At 43.2% G+C, this 18,645-nt stretch overlaps 1 long non-coding RNA gene across 1 annotated transcript; it reads left to right on the top strand.

Moving 5' to 3' along the window:
• Positions 1-13,630: 13,630 nt before the first annotated feature.
• On the top strand, positions 13,631-15,320 carry LOC139557399 (uncharacterized). The gene is made up of 2 exons (XR_011671386.1): positions 13,631-13,795; positions 14,213-15,320. It is a non-coding gene; the product is annotated as an uncharacterized lncRNA (long non-coding RNA).
• The last annotated feature ends 3,325 nt before the right edge of the window (positions 15,321-18,645 follow it).

Below are 18,645 nucleotides of genomic sequence, written 5' to 3'. Positions count from 1 at the left end.
ATATGCATATTGTACGAGCAAGAATTGACTACTAGGCAGTTTAATTTGGCAATGTCAAAAAAAATTAAGTGCTAACAGCACCCCCTATTGACAAAAGGTTTTAACATAAAAAAATACCTAAGGTTTGTTGGGGATGAATCAGAATGAGTTGGGTAATATTGATAAGATGTTTTATTTTCATCATATGCTTGTGAGATACTTGTCATTAAAATCTTTCCCTTTGTCTATAGGGTTGGTAGTTGCAGTTATCACTTCTCAGCTAGGGCTTAGTCACTCGGGGCCCAGAGAGGGGAGAGGTCAGGCTTGTCTTCATATGTCAATGTATCTGTTAAACCATGTGGTGCTATGTAGAATATCAGAAGGGGAGGAGGGCAGAATGGAACCATTGTATGTCCCCTCTGAGGTTGCCATTATCTTGACCTAGTATTTGACCTAAGAGGCTCACTGTCTGATTTTGAGTTTGTCCAGGTTTGGGAGTATCTAGGATTGACAATTGATATATGCCATTGGATGAGGTAATGTTTTGGTAGACAGTGAAGTACCAAGGATGAGATTAGAACCTTGTTTAGGAGACCAAACTGAACGATAATTTATAGCGAATGCCGTCTAGCTATGGGATACTCCTCTCTAAAGTAAAAGTATTTCTTTGTGAAGCAGTTCCTATTATCTGTGGTTTGTCATGTTGACTAGGGGGTGGATCATTGCTATAAAAGATCTCAGTTGCCATTATGTTTGCCACACAACTATTTCATTAGAGATACTGAAATGTTGAAAGTCAAATGCTATTGCAAAAGCTTAATGATTATTAAAGTTGAAGTATAACTCTGACTGGTGTGTGGTTTGCTCTCTCATCATTTGGTAATACAGGAAATTGCCACGACATTGGGCGACGAGGATGAGATGTGAATCTTCACTCGGTGACCGCTCCTGATGACCTGGTAAATCGTGCACAAGGGATCCCTCAAACTTGGGATCTCAGGGAGACCACACTTCGGGAACGGAGCAAATGGACCAACCTAAAATCTGAGAGGAAGCGAGCCGAGTGGATACCACATCCCGAACATAGTAAAAAATAAAAAAGGTGAGGTGAGCAAACCACACTTGAAGTTGAGTTTTTTAACAAAAGCCTCTGTTACATGGGCTCTGAGTGTGTTCCTGTGTGAGGGGGGCACCTTGGAGGCGTAAGCAGGGCCGAGTCAGAGGAGAGTAATCTGAGAGTTTGTGGACTCAAAGATACTCTGCTATTGTTCGGTTGCGGGCGACTAGAGCCGTCCTGACACTGAATTGATCACAGTGGGGATTGGTGCAGTCTGTGGGGGTGAGGGGCCAGGGTGACTGTGTGTTCTGTGTGAAACACGGTACTTGGTGAAGCCCTATTGGAAGAAGGACCTCATTCTGAAAGTGTCTGTGTGACTGTCTAAGTGACCCTCAGAAGTGGTGAATTCCAATTATTTTAAATGTGCTAGCCAGGTATGCCCTGGGTTACTCTGTGTGAGTGTTTTGTTTTGTAGGAGCGTTCTGTGTGGGCGCGGTAGGTTGACTCTGTGTGAGTAACCTTTCAATGATGTTCTGATGTTCTGTGTGGACATCTGACCAGTTCTGTGTGAGCATCTGACCATCCTGTGTGGGTGATCATTAAAGTTCTGTGTGAGTACTTAAGGAATTTCTGTTAAAACAGTTTTTCTCTCCCTGTGTGTGTGTGTGTGTGTGTGTGTGTGTGTGTGTGTGTGTGTGTGTGTGTGTGTGTGTGTGTGTGTGTGTGTGTGTGTGTGTGTGTGTGTGTGTGTGTGTGTGTGTGTGTGTGTGTGTGTGTGATTTTGTGTTTGTGTGTGACTAAGTAGCCATGCGTGCACGCGGGAGCAAAGAACCAGGCATTCTGGACCCTCCTACTGGAGCCTTGAAGGTTATGGTAGATAAATGGGGTAGGGATATTCTGGAACAGGTACTTCTATGGCATAGAGAGGGTGGTTTTCCTTTGACAGGGACACTAAGTGTGACGCTGTTAGACGAGATAAGACAGAGATTGGTAGAGAAGGAAGGTAAACTAGGGAAAAAGGATCAAATTGACTGGGTGAAATTCAGAAAATGGGAAAGGGAAGCTGACAAACGAAAGAAGAGACAGGACCCATTTCGGGGACAACCCTGTCAGAATATGGTAGTTCAGACTGATGAAGGAGAAAATAAGGCGAAAGATGAAACAGTGAGAAGGAATAGGAAGGATGATGATGACAGAGACTGTCCCCCTCCCTACTGTACTCCTCAAACTCTCTACCCAGTGTTGCCGGACCTCCCTCCTCCTCAGCCGCCTCCTGCTGATCCGCTGGATGCAAGACCACTACAGCCTGCAGCCCCACCCCTGTCTCTCCCAACACCACGGTGATTGATCGTCTGGCACGGAGCCTGGCTGATGTCCTGAAAGGGTCTGGAGTGACTCCGGCCAGTCCCACTGGAAGCGCAGTGGGGGGAGCACGCCAGAAGGGAAAAAAGATCAACAATCCTTTTCTCAAGGCTCCTCCACTCAGCTCCAGTGAGGAAAGTGAGGACGGAGGGGCACCCCAGCTGACTCCCCCATTGAAGGACCGTCTACGGGCCAGGACGGAGAGGCGTGTCTCTACCCCCTCCACATACGACCCAGCATCAGACATGTATCGACAATACCCTCTGATGGCCTGTCCCAACCCTCAGCCTTGACCTGATGATGCTAATGCTGCTGCCGCCGCAGCATGGAACTCCATTGTGTATGTCCAGAGGACGTGGAGACATGATGAAATCAAAGACATTGTAGAAGACCTACCAGACCCAAGTAAGGACACTGTGAAATATTCAGCAGAAATGAGGGTATTGGTGGGTCAATACAAACCATCTGCTGCTGAGATAGCCCATATCTGATAAAAGAAACTGGGACTCAGGTGGGCGGATGTACAGGGACAATTTGATTGCAACTATCTGTGGACTGTGAATGGCGCATATCAGGACCAGATAACGGCGCTGCTGGCCAGGATTTTGGAGATGTATCCAACTAAGACCGACTGGACTGCCATCAGAGAATGCACTATGAAGAAAGTTTAGGGCCTGGAGGCTTTCAGAAGGAGACTTGAGACCTGTTTCAGGCTACACAGTGGTATCAGACCAAACGAACATGCATATGGGGATCTGCTGAAAGACGCCCTGGTGAGGGGTCTGACACCGGGCCTGTAGAAAGCTGTGAGGACTACCTGCATCAGTTGGGAGACTGAGCCATTAGCAACGGTGGTACAGCACTGTAAGCATGCTGAGAGACAACAAAGTACTCAGAAGGAAGAAAAAATAAAGGAAGAAAAAGTGAAGACACAGAAACTACAGGCTGCCCAGATTACGTTTTACCAGGGAGCAGCCCCAGCAGGGACAGGACAAGGGGGTGGAGTGCGCAAGTGTTACAGCTGTGGGAAGCCGGGTCATTTTGCTGCTGACTGCTCCGAGCCAACGAATCCACAGAGGAACAAAGACAGGGGCGGACCGAGAAGAGGGGCCCAAAGGGAGGGGGCAAGAAGTGGAGGAAAAGGAGCACATGCATGGACAGCCCCATTCCAACAACAGCCGTGGCAGCCACCTCCCAACCAATGGCAGGTCGGGCAACCTCACGGGGTCCAGCAACAGCAACAGTGGGGCCCACAAGGAGTCCCTCCAGGCAGAGGACAACCTGGAGCCTGGCAGACGGGGCCGCCGTCACAGACGACCCTGTACAATCCAGGACAGGGACAGGAGGAGGTGTATTGACATGATGAGAAGACAGAGACAGTTGTGCTAAAATCCTCAGAGCAACAAGAGCATTTGTACTCTACTCAGCAAACTGGATGCAGTTTATCACAGTGCCATTCGTTTTGTTACTAAAGCACCTTATACGACCCACCACTGCGACCTGTATGCCCTAGTCGGCTGGCCCTCGCTACATGTTCGTCGTCAGACCCACTGGCTCCAGGTCATCTACAAGGCTATGCTAGGTAAAGTGCCGCCTTATCTCAGTTCACTGGTCACGATGGCTACACCCACCCGCAGCACGCGCTCCAGCAGGTGTATCTCACTGATCATCCCTAAAGCTAAAACCTCATTTGGACGCCTTTCCTTCCAGTTCTCTGCTGCCTGCGACTGGAACGAATTGCAAAAATCTCTGAAGTTGGAGACTTTTATCTCCCTCAACAACTTTAAAAATCTGCTATCCGAGCAGCTAACCGATCGCTGCAGCTGTACATAGTCCATCTGTAAACTACCCACCCAATTTACCTACCTCACCCCCCATACTGCTTTTATTTATTTACTTTTCTGCTCTTTTGCACACCAGTATCTCTTCTTGCACATGATCATCTGATGATTTATCACTCCAGTGTTAACTTCTTGGAACTATAGGGGGTGCTGTTCCGCATTAGCATATTTGTGTCTCCAAATTAAACTGCCTCGTGCTAAATTCTTGATCGTACAATATGCATATTATTGTTATTATTGGATAGAAAACAGTCTATAGTTTCTATAGGAGTTGAAATTTTGTCTCTGAGTGGTACAGAACAATTTCTACAGCACTTTTCATGACAGGGTTCAGATTTCAGAAATTTTTACCTCTGATCTGGGGTCTGTTTATAAGGCCACAGTGAATGCTATGAAGAAACCGACACTGCCTACGTCTTCCTCTGGGTGTCTGTACGTCATCACGTTTTCAATGAAGTCGATGGGACGTTCACAGCCATTATAAATGACAAAAATGTACAGAGACCCCCCTTTCTCAACGTGCGCCTCAAGCGTGAAGGCCATCGGACCTGCCTCGTTCCAAATCGTTTTCTAACCAGCAGTATTTCTCCGGTCATGTTTTCAGTCGTTATAGTTGTTAAAAACATCATAATGTAGTGAATTTTAACCGTTTTATATCAATTTATATCCGTTTAGTGCGATTTTGAGGAATTTCTTTGTCGTGCACTCTGAAAGTTTGGACACGTTTTAGGGTGTCGGTCGTTGGTGATAGACATTTCGAAGGACAGAGGACATCTATCGACCAAAAGACGTTTATAACATAGAAAGGATACATTGCCCAAGAATATGATGGAAGATCAGCTCAAAGTAAGCAATATTTAATATGATAAACCGTGTTTCTGTCGAAATATTTTAAACGCATATATCGCCATTTTGTTTGGTATAGCTTCACTTGGCCAACCCTGTATTGAAAAGTAAGGATAATTTTAAAAATGTAAATCAGCGGTTGCATTAAGAACTAATTTGTCTTTCGATTCCTGTCAACCCTGTATTTTTTAGTCAAGTATATGATTAGCTTTTAATTAAACTAGATCACTCTGATAGATGACGTCAGACATATTGAGGCTTGATTTCCTAGTATTTTCATTGTGTAACCACGGTTTTGTATGGCTAAATATGCACCTTTTCGAACAAACTGTATATGTATGTTGTAAAATGATGTTACAGGAGTGTCATCGGAAGAATTCTGAGAAGGTTAGTGAAAAAATTAATATCTTTTGGCGGTGGTTACGTTATAGCGCTCTTTGGCTGGAATCGATGCTCTGGTAACGTTGGAACATGTAGTATGCTAACTTATCGATTTATTGTGTTTTCGCTGAAAAACGCTTAGAAAATCTGAAATATGGTCTGAAATCACAAGAACTGGGTCTTTCCATTGCTATGCTTTGTCTATTTTTATGAAATGTTTTATGATGAGTAAATTGGTCATACACGTTGCTCTATCTAGTAATTCTAGTGGATTTGTGATGGTCGGTGCAATTGTAAACTGTGATTTCTACCTGAAATATGCACTTTTTTCTAACAAAAACTATCCTATACCATGAATATGTTATCAGACTGTCATCTGATGGTTTTTTTTATAGGTTATTGGCTATCAATATCTTAGTTGAGCCGAATTGGTGATAGCACCTGAAGGAGTAAGAAACTGATGGAGTTAGAATAGTGGTGTATTTTGCTAACGTGTTTAGCTAATAGATTTACATATTTTGTCTTCCCTGTAAAACATTTTAAAAATCTGAAATGGTGGCTTTATTCACAAGATCTGTATCTTTCATCTGGTGTCTTGGACTTGTGATTTAATGATATTTAGATGCTACTATCTACTTGTGAAGCTATGCTATCTATGCTAATCAGTGTGTGGGGGGTGGGGGGTGCTCCCGGATCCGGGGTTAGTAGCCGTGAAAGGTTAATCTGCTAAATTGTAATTATTCGATGTATTGCCTACCTCATGCCTTTTGCACACATTGTATATAGATTCTCTTTTTTTCTACCATGTTATTGACTTGTTTATTGTTTACTCCATGTGTAACTCTGTGTTGTCTGTTCACACTGCTATGCTTTATCTTGGCCAGGTCGCAGTTGCAAATGAGAACTTGTTCTCAACTAGCCTACCTGGTTAAATAAAGGTGAAATAAAAATAAATAAAAATAAAAAAATAAATTTGTTTTTAACTTCTTATGGCTGAAGGGGCAGTATTGAGTAGCTTGGATGAAAGGTGCCCATTGTAAACGGCCAGCTCCTCAGTCTCAGTTGCTAATATATGCATATTATTATTCGTATTGGTTAGAAAACACTCTAAAGTTTCTAAAACTGTTTGAATTAAGTCTGTGAGATTAACAGAACTCATATGGCAGGCAAAAACCTGAGAAAGTTCCACTTCCTGTTTGGATTTTTTCTGGGGGTGCCATATTTTCAACCAAGCTCTTATTGAATATAAAGAGAGATATGGATGGGTTTTCACTTCCTACGGCTTCCACTAGATGTCAACAGTCAATAGAACTTAGTCTGATGACTAATTTGAAGGGGATTCGAAGGAGACAGGAATGAGTAATCACTTCCATGAGGTGCCCACGCATTGAACTGGCGCGTTCACGTGAGAGTGAGCTTCGTTCCTTCTCTCAATTGAAGTCGATTTAATTCTCCGGTTGGAACGTTATTCAAGGTGTATGTTAACAACATTCTAAAGATTGATTCAGTACATCGTTTGACATGTTTCTACTGACTGTAACGGAACGTTTGGACATTTCGTCACGTTATAGTGGTCGCGGTTTGAGACTTTGGTAAACAATTCGAAAGTAGCTAATTTGACATAAATAACGGACATGAACGAACAAATCAAGCATTTATTGTGGACCTGGGATTCCTAGGACTGCATTCTGATGAATTCATCAAAGGTAAGGAAACATTTATCATGTATTTTCTGGTTTCTGTTGAGTCCAACATGGTGGCTAATTTGGCTAATCATCTGAGCTCCGTCTCAGATTATTGCATGGTTTATATTTCCGTAAAGTTTTTTTGAAATCTGACACAGCGGTTGCATTAAGGAGAGGTATATCTATAATTCTATGTGTATTACTTGTATTATCATTTATATTTATGTTGAGTATTTCTGTTGAAACGATGTGGCTATGCAAAGTCACTTGATGTTTTTGCAACTAGTGAATCTAACGCCTCAATGTAAACTCAGATTTTTTTATATAAATATTAACTTAATCAAACAAAACATGCATGTATTGTGTAACATGAAGTCCTATGAGTGTCATCTGATGAAAATAATCGAAGGTTAGTGATTCATTTTATCTCTATTCTGGTTTTTGTAGCTGAAAAAAATGGCTGTGGTTGTGATTTTGTGGTGACCTAACATAATCGTTTGTAGTGCTTTCGCTGAAAAGCCTATTTGAAATCGGACACTTTGGTGGGATTAACAACAAGATTACCTTTAAAATGATATAAGACACATGAATGTCTGAGGAATTTTAATTATGAGATTTCTGTTTTTTGAATTTGGCGCCCTGCACTTCGACTGGCTGTTGTCATATCGATCCCGTTAACGGGACTGCAGCCATATTAAAGTGTCACACCCTTCCGAGAGTAGAGCCAACCGTGGAGGCTTGCGTCAATGGTGAGTCACTAATATTTATTGTTGATACTGGGGCTGCTATGTCTGTGATTAACTGCAAGGCTATGACAAAACCTCCCATGTCTAATGAAATAGTCAAAACTGTCGGGGCTTCAGGCCTCCCACTCAGAGAGCAGGTAACTATGCCTCTGCCTGTCTCCTTTTGCGAGGAGAAGTGTCAACATCATTTTCTCTACTCTGACCACTGTCCTGTCAATCTGATGGGCAGGGACCTCCTGTGTAAACTTGGCATCAACATAACATGTGGCCGAACCGGTTTAACTGTTATTCATGAGGAAGAGGAGGAGGGAGGGGAGCAATTGATGTTAATGTCAGAGTTTTGTGACTGGTATTATGCATGGGATGTTGATGATGAGGTGCCCAATATTGCTCGTGTTTTCTCAATGGCCAAAACCCATTGGGGCCACGAGTGCAGTTTCATGTCTCAAGCAGGCTTACATTGCACCTCCCATTTTTCACCATTGACAAGAGATCTCTATTATGAGAAACAATGGCTGTGTGATACATTACAGAATGAGCCAGTGCAGTGTGAGGGTTTATACTGTAGCAGTGATTTCTGTGCTTTAGGGGTTAATCTAACCCCTGCACAGAAAGAGTTCTACCTGTTTGAGGATAGCGCACCACATGTGTCCCTGGCAAAATCAGACAGAGTAGAATGGGTGGATACTGGAATTTGGATGAAATGCTTGGTTGCTGCTACAGACTGGGAGATGCGCCCTGATGGGTCAACTTATTCACCCAGCACACTGACAAGTTGTTACCGACTCAGTTGGGAAACTCCAACTGAAAGGGGTGTGCATGGTGTTGATCAGATTTCTTTTTCTACCAATATCATGTTGTTGCGTGAAGACTCACCCCTCCTGAGAGGGGTCCCTGAATGCCTATGGGCAAGGGACAAGTATGATTTTGGGAGAATAAAGGGAGCTGAGCCTTTTATTCTGAGAATTTCAGTTCTGGTTTGCTTTCACGTTTCTAGGAAAGCGATTTACGTGGACTGGGGCTCCAATGGGGTACGTGGAATCCCCCGCTATTTTTTCAGCGGCTTTAGCACAAAATCTGGAGGGTTTTATTCCCCCTGAGGGCAGCACTCTGATTCAGTATGTGGATGATTTGTTGTTGTGCTCCAGCTCAATGGAAACTTGTGAAACTGATACTCGAGCTCTGTTGATATTTCTCGCTGAGAATGGCCACAAAGTTTCAAAGAAGGTTTCACAGACAGTGAGGTATTTGGGTCATGACATCTCTCCCAATGGCAGGCAGCTGGGTAAAGAGAGGATACACCATATTCTCTCTGTCCCACAGCCGGTTACTAAACGACACATGATGTCATTGACTGGTATGGCAGGGTATTGTAGGGTGTGGTTACCTGACTATGCTGAGGTGGTGCAGCCGCTTGCTGACCTTATTTATGGCCACAAAATGGCTATGATTGACAAAATTAAGTGGACATCAGAGGGACTGACTGCTCTGACCTGACTGAAACCACTCATGACTACTTCTCCCTGTTTGGGACTCCCTGACCATCCTAAACCTTTTAAACTCTTTGTTTGTGAGAAAAGTGGTTTTATGTCATCTGTTTTAACTTCTAATTGGTCCCAATCCCGGATCCGGGAGCACCCCCATCAGTAAAAAAGCTGACTAGCATAGCCTAGCATAGCGTCACAAGTAAATACTAGCATCTAAATATCATTAAATCACAAGTCCAAGACACCAGATGAAAGATACACATCTTGTGAATCCAGCCATCATTTCTGATTTTTAAAATGTTTTACAGGGAAGACACAATATGTAAATCTATTAGCTAACCACGATAGCAAAAGACACAACTTTTTTTTCCCACAATTTTTTTCCTGCATAGGTAGCTATCACAATTTCGACCAAATAAAGATATAAATAGCCACTAACCAAGAAACAACTTCATCAGATGACAGTCTGATAACATATTTATTGTATAGCATATGTTTTGTTAGAAAACTGTGCATATTTCAGGTATAAATCACAGTTCTACATTGCAGCTGCAATCTGAAATAGTGCCGAAGCAGCCAGAATAATTACAGAGACCAACGTCAAATACCTAAATACTCATCATAAAACTTTTCTGAAAAATACACAGCATACAGCAAATGAAAGACCAACATCTTGTGAATCCAGCCAATATTTCAGATTTTTTAAGTGTTTTACAGCGAAAACACAATATAGCATTATATTAGCTTACCACAATAGCCAGAAACACAAGCCGTTTACCAGCAGCAAAGGTTAGCGATCCTAACAAACCAGCAAAAGATATATAATTTTTGACTAACCTTCATATACTTCATCAGATGACAGTCCTGTAACATCATATTACACAATGCATATAGGATTTCTTCGAAAATGTGCATATTTAACCACACAAATCGTGGTTATACAATGTGATTAGTAGTCAAACTTCAAGCAATCTGTCCGGCGCCATCTTGGAGAGGCACCTAATCTAATCGATAACTAATCATAAACTTGACAAAAAAATACAGGTTGGACAGCAAATGAAAGATATATTAGTTCTTAATGCAATCGCTGTGTTAGATTTTTAAAATTAACGTTACTATGATATACAGCGTGCCCTAAAGCGAGACCGCACCGCAATTCATGGCGGAATTATTGTTTCACATTTTTCAACATAAATACGAATTAATAGCATAAAGACCTCTTACTATTTGTTGAGCTTCCATCAGAATCTTGGGCAAGGTGTCCTTTGTCCAGAACAATCGTCTTTTGGTTGAAAGATGTCCTCTTCAACCGTGTAATTAGCAGCTAACGTTAGCCATATGCCGGAGAGGTGTCCAACTCGCGACGACGCATGACAAAGAAATTCCAGAAAATCGCAATAAACTGCTATAAACTGCTATAAGTCGGTTTAAATTAACTACCTTATTAAGTTTTTAAGACAAAAAACAAATTAAATCAGAGCCGGAGATATAGAACTGCTAAACCGAAAGCTTTTCAGGACGCCATGCTTGGTGTCCCTCCTGCGTCAGGCCCTGCGTCGAAAAGGTCGGTCCTTCCGTTCCAAGAGGATTTATACTCCCCCAGATGGTGCTATCCACTCCATTCAAAGTCTCACCGCTTACTGACATCTAGGGGAAGGCGTATGCAGTGCATGTAGCCCCATAGCTTACAAGGGAATTTATAAACCGACCCTGGAACAGAGACCTCGATTTCAGAAATCTTACTTCTTGACAGGAAGTGAGCTGCAGAATGAGTTCTGTTTCACTCAGAGAAATAATTCAAACGGTTTTAGAAACTAGAGAGTGTTTTCTATCCAATAGTAATAATAATATGCATATTGTACGAGCAAGAATTGAGTACGAGGCAGTTTAATTTGGAAACAAATTTTTTTCAAAGTGTAAACAGCACCCCCTATTGAGAAAAGGCAGGAACATGGAGGAAAGCAGCGCCCGGTTGGGTATTATTCCAAACAGCTGGACAGTGTGGCCAGGGGTCTGGTTTGTTGTTTGAGAGCTGTGGCTGTGGCTGCTGCTACTGAAGCTGTGTTGGCTTGTGCAGACATTGTTGCCATGTGTGAACTCACTGTACACGTTCCTCATGCTGTACATGCTCTTATTTCACAGGCAAAGACGGCCCATCTAACACCAGCTCGACTGCTCCATTATCAGAATGTTCTTCTGACAATGTGTCATGTGACCCTGAAGAGGTGCACTGTGTTAAATCCTGCTACTTTGTTGCCCACCGAAGATGATGGAGAGCCGCATGACTGTGCTGCCCTGGTGGAGCTTGTCTCTAAACCAAGGTCGGATTTAACTGATGTCCCTTTGCAAAATGCACATTTGGAACTGTTTGTAGATGGCTCTGCTCAGCGTTCTGAGAAAGGAGAACCATTGGTTGCGTATGCGGTTACTACTGCCTCAACCACACTGGAAAGTGCTAAATTACCCTCCCACCTTTCTGCTCAAGCAGCAGAACTCTTTGCACTCACTAGAGCTTGCATATTAGCTAAAGGCCAGTCTGCTTCTATCTATACAGATAGCAGATATGCCTTTGGTGTGGTACATGATTTTGGTACTCTGTGGAAACAGCGCGGCTTCCTGACCTCCTCTGGTAAGACAATCTCTCATTCAAAACTTGTTGATAATTTGCTAAAAGCTATTTTGCTTCCTTCTGAAATTGCTGTTTGTAAGTGCCTTGCTCATGCTAACTCTTCCGACCCTGTCTCCAAAGGTAATGCTATGGCTGACTTGGCAGCTAAGGCAGCAGCTGTCTCCATGGAGGCACCTGTGTTACAGATGGTTTTACTTCCTGATCATAACCTCTTCTCTCCCACTGATATCTCTGACTTGCAATGCTCTGTAGGTCCTGTTTAGTTGAGGAAGTGGAAGTGGAAACGACTATGTACATATGACCAGGTGCAGAAACTCTGGCTGGGCCCGGCTGGGCTACAGGTCTTACCAAGTTCATGTTTTCCCTACTTAGCTAAGTTGTCACATGGTAAGGATCATGTGTCAAAGGGGGGAGTTGTTGATTTTGTAAATACATTTTGGTTTGCACCTGGGTTTTCTGTTTGCTGTTTTCTGTTTGCTACACAATTTTGTGCAAAATGTGTGATTTGTATGACTAACAACATGGGAAGAGGGATTCCGATGCCACTGTCGGCTCATCCAACCCCTGAAGGACCATTTGAACACATAATGATTGTCAAGGTTACAAATATTGTCTGGTGATAGTGGATGCCTTCTCCAAGTGGGTAGAGGCATTCCCATGTCGACATTCCACTGCTATAGCAGTAGCCAAGAATTTCATCCCATGATTTATATTTTATTTCTGCATTCTGTGTCGTGCCTGCAGGGTTGAAATATGCTACACTTTCTTTGTTTACTGTTGTGCTATCATCAGATAATAGCATCTTATGCTTTCGCCGAAAAGCCTTTTTGAAATCTGACAGGTTGGCTGGATTCACAACGAGTGTAGCTTTAATTTGGTATCTTACATGTGTGATTTAATGAAAGTTTGATTTTATAACATTTTTTTGAACTTGGCGCTCTACATTTCCCCTGGCTATTGGCCAAGTGGGACGCTACCGTCCCACATATCCCAGAGAGGTTATTAACCCTTTCATGCGTGAGTTCCAAATATCTCTAACGGTCGCCCCAGCGTGAGTTGTTTTATGCACGTGATGTTAGAACGTTCTCTCCAATTCCAGAATGTGATTGTTATGTAACAGTATATTTAATCTGCGCTGCCCTCAAACCAAAGCACGCCGCCTGTTTTATTTGTCAATTTTAAATTATTTTCTAAACAGTTTGAAATGAGGTGTGTTCCGCCTCATTCATTCACATAAAAGTAGTCATTTTTACTTTTGCGGACCAATTAACATTTCTGACCCGGACAAAATTCCCCAAACACTTCTCAATTGTTTGTGCAGTTCAAGTCTGCAGACATTTACTCATCTGCCGTCCTGCATACACGTGTTCATATTTTCCACCTGTCGCCTGCATCGCAATCAAAGTTGTTTTCGTTACCAATAATACCTTTGGAAATGAGTGCGTTTCTATCAAAGTGCCTTATTACGTTATAATAGTTTCTGCATGTCGTGTTATGTCGTTTCTACTGTAGCATCATGTTTTTGTGTATATTCCTTATAACCGCGGACACGCGATGTAACGTTACTCATTTCATAACATGTATGGTGTTATACTCAATGCTTAGGTATAGCTACAGTCTTATTAGCTCTGGAAAACAATGCTAATTGCGTCACGGATGTATTAGCATGTGTTGTATGTTGAAGCTACCCTGGCCTTTTGACTCCCAAGTGGCACAGCGTCTCAGTGCTAGATGCGTCACTACAGACACCCATCTTCAAATCCAGACTGCGTTTCTATCAAAGTAAGTGCCTAATTACGTTATAATAGTTTCTGTGTCGTGTTATACCGTTTCTACTGTAGCTCACTGTGTGTATGGAGCATAATATATTTGTGTATATTCCTTATAACCGCGGACACGCTAGGTAACGTTACTCATGTTACTCACCTTTTATGGTGTTATATTCAATCGTGCTTATGTAGCTAGTTACATTATTCTATTAGCTCTGTAAAACAATGCTAAATGCGTCAGAAGTATTGGCATGTTGTATTTTGACGCTACCCTGGAAAAATATCTTATACCACTTGGTCGTTTTCTGAGTTCATTCCACAAAGCTGTTTATCATGTCGGCCTTATCCACTGCCCCCATTTTGAGGTAATAGTCAAGCACGCAGTCTGGTTTGATGTTTCTCTGTCTGGTTTGTTTCTCTCTCCCGTCAGGTGGTTCACCTTCCCTGTGGCCGACATGGTTGCTGTATGGACAGTGGAGAGGACATGGACGTCTCGTTTGTCATGGCACTTTACTGCCAGCTGTTGACATCTCTTGGTTTGTATAACGGGTCATTTAGGATGGCAGTAGCGTTGATGATGAAATGCAGTCATAGCAGCAGAACTAGAAAGCAGTCTTGGGAAAAGAGGGTGGCAAAGAAGGGAGTTGCAAACATAGGATCTCTGCTCCAGTATTCTCTTAGGGAGTTCTTCTTTACTGTCACCAGGAATGTATACATTTCACTAATTGTGGTTGTCCCCCCACTCCTGGTGTAACAGTATAACTTTACGTCCGTCCCCTCGCCCATACCCGGGCGCGAACCAGGGACCCTCTGCACACATCAACAACAGTCACCCACGAAGCATCGTTACCCATCGCTCCACAAAAGACGCGGTCCTTGCTGAGCAAGGGGAACCACTACTTCAAGGTTTCAGAGCAAGTGACGTAACTGATTGAAACACTATTAGCGCGTACCCGCTAACTAGCTAGCCATTTCACATCCGTTACACTGGCTCTCTCTTATCCTGTAGCTCCAAGGCATAGCGATTGGTCTCTACTATGTCTCCCACCAGCTCCTCTGTCAGAAACAACTTGAAGCACTCTGCCTCAGATGGAAATGGCAAGGGGCGTTGCACTCCAGACTGGGACTCATCAACACAATCAGCAGGGCCAGGAGGGGTGAAATGGCTGGCAGCCTTCCAGCTACCACAGAACTCCTGTACTTCATCCACTGTCAGTCTGCCACCATCACCACCAGCATCTTCTAATGGAACTGGGACTTTGTCAGTGGACAAGGGGTCCTCAGATTCAGGGTTCTCAATGGCTACAAGGTTGGGGGGCAGCTCCTCACTGTCAGAATCTGATTCCTGACTTTCAGACTCAAAATCTCCAGAATTTCCACATTTGTGAGTTGTCTCCTTTTGAAAGTTATTGCTAATGCTACAGCTTAGCTCACTATCTACATACATAAACAACAACACTGAATGGTTTAGAGTGAGAGGGTACGTGGTTGACTGCCGGCACGCGCCACTTGTCTCAATAAATCACTATCAGAAAATGTTTTGTGTGGCAATTATTTGTGTATTTACTGTTTTATTCACATGTTTTCAATTCTATGTGACAAATCATGCATTCCGATTCTTGCACAGATTGTAATGGGCACATATGTGTGTAAAATACTTTTTTGAAGGTTGTACTGATTATGATGAGCTAAGCTAATTCCAGCTGTGTAGCCATGTTTGTTGACATACAATGCATTCTGGGTTTCACGTAATCGTCTGTTTGACCAAAGATGTTATAACAAAATGAGGTGAGTAAGAGTTCACTAATTTTTTGAGGACTTCCGGAAATGAAGAGTGGGATGTGAACGACAGTGATTGACACACCCCTTCAACATGCATACTATAAACAGACCAAACTCATCTTGTCTTCTCTTATTATCTTCGGTTTCTGTGAGGAACAAATGCATGGCTGCGCGCTGAAACTAATCGTCGGATTACTTTCGATTTCAAAAGTGTTTTACCTAATTATTTCGATCAATGGTGAGCTCACCCGTGATGTGATTAATTATACATAATAATTGCTATTAGCTAATTCATATTGTAGTTTATGTCAGCCGAGAGTTAGAAAATATTACTGCTTGTGTTGGGTCAATCTTTCCTCAGTTAGCGCTTGGACAAATGTAGCCTACATTTTTCCGGTTAGGATGATTGTGTTATGCTATATATACTTCTGTGAATATCTGAACATTGCATCCCAAAATAAACTGCTCACATTCTGGACATAACTTTGTAAGGACTGTGTTTGTGTAAATGGTTTCTGAAAAAAGTGTGGCCAGCTCAAATGCTGATTGTTGCGTCATTCGAAACTGGCCGTTCTAAACGAGCGTTCTAAATGAGTGTTCTAATCACACGGGTGTGATCGTACGCTTCAGGGACCACTGTAGAACGATCACACCCGTGTGATGGTACGTGTGAAAGGGTTAATGGTAATTTGTCATCAACAAAAGATTTAAGAGGGGGATTTGATTGTTCACATTGGTGCAGTAGAATCATCTTAGAACCTAGATCCCGTGTACCAGAACCTATTCAAGTACAACCCCGGCGAACCCCATTTAGGACCTGTCATTGTCACAACCCAAGCAATATTTCCATACCACAATTTAATGAATCCTATCTGGGAATGTCAACATGTGTCAATTATAGTGTTTTCCCAATAGGATGTAGCTGGAGGAAGGGAACATGCAGCTCTGGATACCCCATTAGACTGAGGGTGGGGCACACCATTATTGATGCGGAAACTGACGATTGTTCTCCTCATCAATTTGGCTCGGCAACATTTACTGATCATTATTGGATTTGTGGTGATAAAGCCTATCTCTATCTACCCACAAATTGGACAGGGTGCTGTATTTTTGGTAAACTAAACATATCCCTTGTGGTAATGCAAAAAAAGATTTCCTCCATTCCAAGCATGTTAAGACTAATTAAGAGGGACATCTCGCAATCCAATTATGTCCCCAGTGACTCGCGACGATCCTCGAAATTGGAAAAGTTCTGGCGTGGTTTATTGACCTGGTATGGGGCATCGGAGAATGCACATGAGTTGGATAGGCTAGGATATCATCTGGAATCCCTGGTAAATTTGACCACTACAGGGTTTTCTATGATAAGACCAGAGTTGCAAGCCACTCGACTCATGGCAACACAAAATAGGGTGGCACTTGACAAGTTGCTAGCACGTGAAGGAGGGGTGTGTCAAATGATAGGAGATCACTGTTGTACATTCATACCCCAGGGAGATGACAATTTGACTATTGTAGTAGAACATTTGAAAGAGCTTAGTGGTGTTCTCAAAAGGGAACACCAGCCTGACATCGACTGGAATCCGTTAGGATGGGTGCATCTATGGTCTAATATTACTGATTGCTCTGTTGCTAATTATAATTTGCCTCCAGTAATGATCCATGGCACGAAGCCTCCAGTGATGATCCATGGCAAGAAGCCTCCAGTGATGATCCATGGCACGAAGCCTCCAGTGATGATCCATGGCACGAAGGCTCCAGTGATGATTCATGGCAAGAAGCCTCCAGTGATGATCCATGGCAAGAAGCCTCCAGTGATGATCCATGGTACGAAGCCTTCAGTGATGATCCATGGCACGAAGCCTCCAGTGAGGAGTCATGGAACGAAGGCCTCCAGTCCGGAGCCTTCTGCGACGTTCTCCAGTCCGGAGCCTCCAGCGACGTTCTCCAGTCCGGAGCCTCCAGGAACGGCCTCCAGTCCGGAGTCTCCAGCGACGGCCTCCAGTCCGGAGTCTCCAGCGACAGCCTCCAGTCCGGAGTCTCCAGCGACGGCCTCCAGTCCGGAGCCTCCAACGAGGGTCCCCAGTCCGGCGAGGGTCCCGTGGTCGGCGGCGAGGGTCCCCGCACCAGAGGCGCCACCAAAGTGGGGGGCGCCAGAGGCGGAGGGGGGTCTACGTCCCGCACCAGAGCCGCCGCCGTAAAGGAAGCCCACCAGGACCCTCCCCTTTAGAGTCAGGTTTTGCGGCCGGAGTCCGCACCTTTGGGGGGGGGGGGTTTGTTACTGTCACGCCCTGGCCATAGAGAGGCTTTTATTCTCTATTTTGTTTAGGCCAGGGTGTGACTAGTGTGGGCATTCTAGTTTCTTTATTTCTATGTTTTCTATTACTTTGTGTTTGGCCGGGTGTGGTTCTCAATCAGAGGCAGCTGTCCTGGGGCCTGTTGCACAAAACTAGGATAAGGGATTAAGCCAGGATATCTTGGTGATCCTGGCTCAATTGATCCGTAATCCGGTTGCACTAAAGATGGATAGGGGGCAGGAGGATATGTTATGGTATAAATTACCATGGAGATTTATTCTGTGGAGCTAGCCTGCTCCAGACCAGGCTAAATTCCAGGATCTATTTAATCTCATCCCTAATGTCAGTCAGCAGTCACCACAAATGGAAACCAATAGTTATTTCACTGCTCACTATACATTATCACATATAACTAGACCCACTGTTATTATTTAAACGTTTGTGATCATTAATTTCAATGATTTTGGATAAAAAAATGATTTTTAGATGATGTTGCTATCATTAGATAATTTACAGTTTCCCATAGACTATAAGGCTATATATAAAATGATAGAATATTAGGGCCACAGAGGGGAAAAAAACACAAGTCATAATATTGTAACCAGTTGTTTTAAAGGAGGACAGTTGTTAAAATGACAGATGTGGGGCATTTCGTGAAATTGTACTTCAGTATGGTTTCATAAACAAAGACATGCTGATGTGCCAGAATATTAAGTATCACATTGTCATAAGTATCAAAACTGTAAAAACAATATGTAGCTTTTCTGCAGAAAGAACCAGCCTC

Source organism: Salvelinus alpinus, chromosome 28 (genome assembly GCF_045679555.1).
Source record: "Salvelinus alpinus chromosome 28, SLU_Salpinus.1, whole genome shotgun sequence".
Lineage (NCBI taxonomy): Eukaryota > Metazoa > Chordata > Actinopteri > Salmoniformes > Salmonidae > Salvelinus > Salvelinus alpinus.
This window is presented reverse-complemented; position numbering and strand designations above follow the sequence as displayed.